Below are 6,501 nucleotides of genomic sequence, written 5' to 3' on the forward strand. Positions count from 1 at the left end.
CGGCTCGCCGCAGTCCTTCTCTTGCGTGCACTAGTCGTGGTCAACATGCCCGTCATTTTAGGTTCAGCCATCAAGTGAAATGCTAATCCTCCTCGCTCCATTGTCCTTAATCTCGTGTTTAGATATCACATTTAAGACCAAGTCAGCTGGTTTCAAATAACAAAAAACTTGAGCTGCCAAATGAATAAGCCAATATTTACCGGATATCGATTAAAACCAACTAGATGTTGCTTTGCATGAGATACGAATTTCAGACATTCGGATTTAGAGTAGGGTAATGCCAAGGTTTTCCACATAAAGTAAACTGGCATTAAGAATGACCAAATGTCAGGTTCAAATCACCTTCGCAGTTTCTCCAAGACAAGCATATCAAATAGGCAGAAACATAGTAAAGCATGAATGGCATTGCTATGGAAGGGTTCCAAGTGTTAATCTCTTGCATAAGGAACAATGCATATAGGTTATAGATAATAACGGAAGTAAACTGCCAAAATTACCAACCAAGAACTCAGATTCCAACCTTCCCTAGCGTCCCCGCTGTTAATGTTGGATGTTCTAATAAGTGGTTCGCATGATCAATCCCTAGGAAAAATAACATTGACAAGTCAGCCTATGATAATACAAAGACTAGACATGCACGCAAGCAATAACTATATAAGCTAAAGACGAGGTATAATAGAAAGCAGATTGGAAATGCACATAGCATGATTATAAAAAGCAGTTGTCGAATAGCATGACACGAGAAAACAGCCTAGCGACTAGCGGTGAGCTAATGACGTGGTATAAGAACAAGCAGATTGGAAATGCCCATAGCATGACTATAAAAGCAATGCGACAATAGCATGCGGTACAAAAACAACTAGCAGGAAATGAATGGGTATAAGGCTATAAATATGTGGATGCACACAGTGTCAGTAGAATGAACAGGATGGTAGCGACCGGATAATGCTTTTGTACTGTACAATATTTAAACAAACTTCATGCGAAGCAACACATCAAGAAAGTTAATGGCATATGAGATCTGCAAATAACTACACAAAACATGGCTAAAGAAACACCGCGATCTAACGGGCCAGCGTACTAACCAAGATGCGGCGGGGTGGACGGGGGCGACAGCTTGCATTCCAGCGGCGGCGAACGCGGGAGACGATGAATCGACCCTGTTTCGGTAGAAGCGGGCGTTAGTGAAGCAGATCTGGTTGGCCGGCAAGGGATTCGGTGAAGTTGATACAGCCCGCCGCGCCGAGGTAGTCGGTGGCGAGGTCGGCGGTGAAGCAGCATCCGTCGCGTGGCGAGGTCGGCGGTGAAGCAGATCCGTCGGTGGCGACGTCGGCGGTGAAGCAGATCCGTCGGTGACGAGGGCGGCGGGGGAGCGGATCAGGTGGGTGGACAGCCAACACGATCAAGGCTACGCTGTGGAGGGATGATTTGGCGCGCGGCCGAAATTTTTAGTTTCAAGCTACGAGGAGAACGACAAAAATAATGTTCTTCCCCAGGGAGCTCTCATTTCTTCCTCTTCTCTTTCTCTCTCGAGTCTTTCCCACTCCCCCGGCTCCTCTCCCCCTTCTCTCCGGCGGCCTCGCCGGCGGAGACGAGGCCGACTTCCGAACTAAATTAATTGATTCAACTTTCCTTAGACGTGTATGTATCTAGAGTAAAAACATGTGTGGATACATCCATATTTAGATAAGCAAAGTTGAGTCGCCTAATTTGGATCCGAGGGAGTTAGTGTTGTTGTAAGCTTAGATCCAGTTGTTTCCCATGAGCGAGAATGGCGCAATGCGAGTCGGGGATCTCGTCATCGGCTTCGGATCCGGCCTCGTGGTGAATCTCGGCGGATCTTGCCGGCCAAACCCCGATCCGGTGCCATCAATGTGATGGCGCTAACCGTGAGGCTTGCTTTGCTCGCTGCTTCGGATCCGGACAATGGGGAAGTCAAGCCGCTAAAGTTCACAAGCTCGGGGCATACGACGGCGTCATCCGTCTTGCCCGTGCACATCTTGGCCTTTCAGCGGCCCTTCTCAGAGCCAATATGCCGTTGCTGAGGCCCTTCTTCTCCTTCGTCCCGGCGACTACCGGCGACACCGTCCCAAGTGGTGCGTCCCCGGCGACGGAGTTGCTGGAAAGGATGCGGAGCAGAGATCTGATGTGCGGTCGAGAAGGACTCGATTGATTTTCTTCTATATGTTTTGGGGTCCTTTTTGTAAAATTGCAGGTTCTATTAGTTATTGTCTAGTACTTTTGGTCCTCTATGTAATTTTTTGGACTAGTTTCCATTGGCACTGATAAACTTGAATTTTGACAAGTTCACAGGGAAAAAATTCCTTTGCACATATGGCCTATCATGTATAAACATTCTTGAGATTTAAACTATATGTAATGTGCCATGCATTAACCCTAAACCATATATATGTAACTAACCCTAGCTGATCAAACCCTACTTAATTAAAACAAATAACCCTAAACTATACGCATGCACTTTATGCGCAAAGGCGCGGGTGCCTCTAATAATGTGTGTGCGCACTCGATCAATGATCCCTAAACCTTATACAACCCTGAAACCCTAATCCCTAATCCCTAAACCCTAAACACCCTAAACACTAAACCCTATACCCTAAACCCTAACCCTAACCCTAAACCCTAATTAAACCCTATATATAGGCCAACGACACTTAATTGTGCATCAAGCAGTGCCGTGGGTGCCTCGCGGTCCTCTAATTAAATTAAATGTGCCATGCATTAACCCTAAACCATATATATGTAACTAACCATAGCTAATCAACCCTACTTAATGAAAACACATAACCCTAAAGTATACTAGCTATAACCCGATCTAATAAAAACATGCTCTATATATAGCAGCTAGCTAGCAAACCTTAGATTAACACCAATTAATATATACATGGCCTATATCGATCATGTTGTATAACATATCCCTGAGATTCATTAATTAATTATATAATTATCGTGATAAATTAATTAACTCTAATTTTGACAAGTTCTCTCGAATGAAAACACATTAGATTAAGTTGCCTCATAATATATATATATAATTAGTGTGCATGCATGTCCTACCATGCATTCGTGCATATGTTTTAATGTATATTTGAACATATTCTTGGGGATTTCAATCTCTCTCTCTCGATCATCTATATATCGTTCGTGGCCAAAAAACACACATATATATGCATGCAATTTATGCGTAAAGGCGCGGGTGCCTCTAATAATGTGTGTGCGCACTCGATCGATGATCCCTAAACCTTAAACAACCCTAAAACCTTAAATATATAATCCCTAATCCCTAAACCTAAACACCCTAAACACTAAACCCTAAACCCGGCCTAGACCCTAACCCTAACCCTAACCCTAAACCCTAGCTAACCCTAAACCCTAATTAAACCCTATGTATAGGCCAACGACACTTAATTGTGCATCGAGCAGGCCAGGGGTGCCTCTCGCGGTCCTCTAATTAAATTAAATGTGCCATGCAATAACCCTAAACCATATATATGTAACTAACCCTAGCTAATCAACCCTAATTAATTAAAACACATAACCCTAAACTATACTAGCTAGCTATAACCCGATCTAATAAAAACATGCTCTATATATTGCAGCTAGCTAGCAAACCGTAGATTAACACCAATTAAAATATACATGGCCTATATCGATCATGTTGTATAACATATCCCAGAGATTCATTAATTAATTATATAATTATCGTGATAAATTAATTAACTTGAATTTTGACAAGTTCTCTCGAATGAAAACACATTTGATTAAGTTGCCTCATAATATATATATAATTAGTGTGCATGCATGGCCTACAATGCATTCGTGCATATATTTTATTGTATATTTGAACATATTCTTGGGGATTTCAATCTCTCTCTCGATCATCTATATATCGTTGGTGGCCCAAAAAACACACATATATACGCATGCACTTTATGCGTAAAGGCGCGGGTGCCTCGATCTAATAATGTGTGTGCGCACTCGATCGATGATCCCTAAACCTTAAACAACCCTAAAACCCTAAATCCCTAATCCCTAAACCCTAGCTAAACCCTAAACACCCTAAACACTAAACCCTATACCCTAGACCCTAAACCCTAACCCTAACCCTAACCCTCTGCCCTAGCTAACCCTAAACCCTAATTAAACCCTATGTATAGGCCAACGACACTTAATTGTGCATCGAGCAGCCTCAGGGGTGCCTCGCGGTCCTCTAATTAAATTAATTAAATGCGCCATGCATTAACCCTAAACCATATATATGTAACTAACCCTAGCTAATCAACCCTACTTAATTAAAACACATAACCCTAAACTATACTAGATATAACCCGATCTAATAAAAACATGCTCTATATATAACAACTAGCTAGCAAACCGTAGATTAACACCAATTAAAATATACATGGCCTATATCGATCATGTTGTATAACATATCCCCGAGATTCATTAATTAATTATATAATTATCGTGATAAATTATTTAACTTGAATTTTGACAAGTTCTCTCGAATGAAAACACATTTGATTAAGTTGCCTCATAATATATATAAAATTAGTGTGCATGCATGGCCTACAATGCATTCGTGCATATATTTTAATGTATATATGAACATATATATTCTTGGGGATTTCAATCTCGACCTCTCTCTCTCGATCATCTATATATCGTTGGTGGCCCAAAAAACACACATATATACGCATGCACTTTATGCGTAAAGGCGCGCGTGAGTGCCTCTAATAATGTGTGTGCGCACTCGATCGATGATCCCTAAACCTTAAACAACCCCTAAAACCTTAAATCCCTAATCCCTAATAGTCCCTAATCCCTAATCCCTAAACCCTAAACACCCTAAACACTAAACCCTAAACCCTAAACCCTAACCCTAACCCTAACCCTAACCCTAACCCTAACCCTAACCCTAACCCCAACCCTAACCCTAACCCTAACCCTAACCCTAACCCTAACCCTAACCCTACCCCTAACCCTAACCCTAACCCTAAACCCTAGCTAACCCTAAACCCTAAACCCTAGACCCTAAACCCTAGACCCTAAACCCTAACCCTAACCCTAACCCTAACCCTAAACCCTAGCTAACCCTAAAACCCTAATTAAACCCTATGTATAGGCCAACGACACTTAATTGTGCATCGAGCAGAGTGAGGGGTGCCTCGCGGTCCTCTAATTAAATTAAATGTGCCATGCATTAACCCTAAACCATATATATGTAACTAACCCTAGCTAGCTAATCAACCCTACTTAATTAAAACACATAACCCTAAACTATACTAGCTAGCTATAACCCGATCTAATAAAAACATGCTCTATATGTAGCAACTAGCTAGCAAACCGTAGATTAACACCAATTAAAATATACATGGCCTATATCGATCATGTTGTATAACATATCCCCGAGATTCATTAATTAATTATATAATTATCGTGATAAATTAATTAACTTGAATTTTGACAAGTTCTCTCGAATGAAAACACATTTGATTAAGTTGCCTCATAATATATATATAATTAGTGTGCATGCATGGCCTACAATGCATTCGTGCATATATTTTATTGTATATTTGAACATATTCTTGGGGATTTCAATCTCTCTCTCGATCATCTATATATCGTTGGTGGCCCAAAAAACACACATATATACGCATGCACTTTATGCGTAAAGGCGCGGGTGCCTCGATCTAATAATGTGTGCGCGCACTCGATCGATGATCCCTAAACCTTAAACAACCCTAAAACCCTAAATCCCTAATCCCTAAACCTTAAACCCTAAACACCCTAAACACTAAACCCTATACCCTAGACCCTAAACCCTAACCCTAACCCTAACCCTCCGCCCTAGCTAACCCTAAACCCTAATTAAACCCTATGTATAGGCCAACGACACTTAATTGTGCATCGAGCAGCCCAGGGGTGCCTCGCGGTCCTCTAATTAAATTAATTAAATGCGCCATGCATTAACCCTAAACCATATATATGTAACTAACCCTAGCTAATCAACCCTACTTAATTAAAACACATAACCCTAAACTATACTAGATATAACCCGATCTAATAAAAACATGCTCTATATATAACAGATAGCTAGCAAACCGTAGATTAACACCAATTAAAATATACATGGCCTATATCGATCATGTTGTATAACATATCCCCGAGATTCATTAATTAATTATATAATTATCGTGATAAATTAATTAACTTGAATTTTGACAAGTTCTCTCGAATGAAAACACATTTGATTAAGTTGCCTCATAATATATATATAATTAGTGTGCATGCATGGCCTACAATGCATTCGTGCATATATTTTATTGTATATTTGAACATATTCTTGGGGATTTCAATCTCTCTCTCGATCATCTATATATCGTTGGTGGCCCAAAAAACACACATATATACGCATGCACTTTATGCGTAAAGGCGCGGGTGCCTCGATCTAATAATGTGTGTGCGCACTCGATCGATGAT

This window comes from Lolium rigidum, chromosome 7, assembly GCF_022539505.1.
Source record: "Lolium rigidum isolate FL_2022 chromosome 7, APGP_CSIRO_Lrig_0.1, whole genome shotgun sequence".
Lineage (NCBI taxonomy): Eukaryota > Viridiplantae > Streptophyta > Magnoliopsida > Poales > Poaceae > Lolium > Lolium rigidum.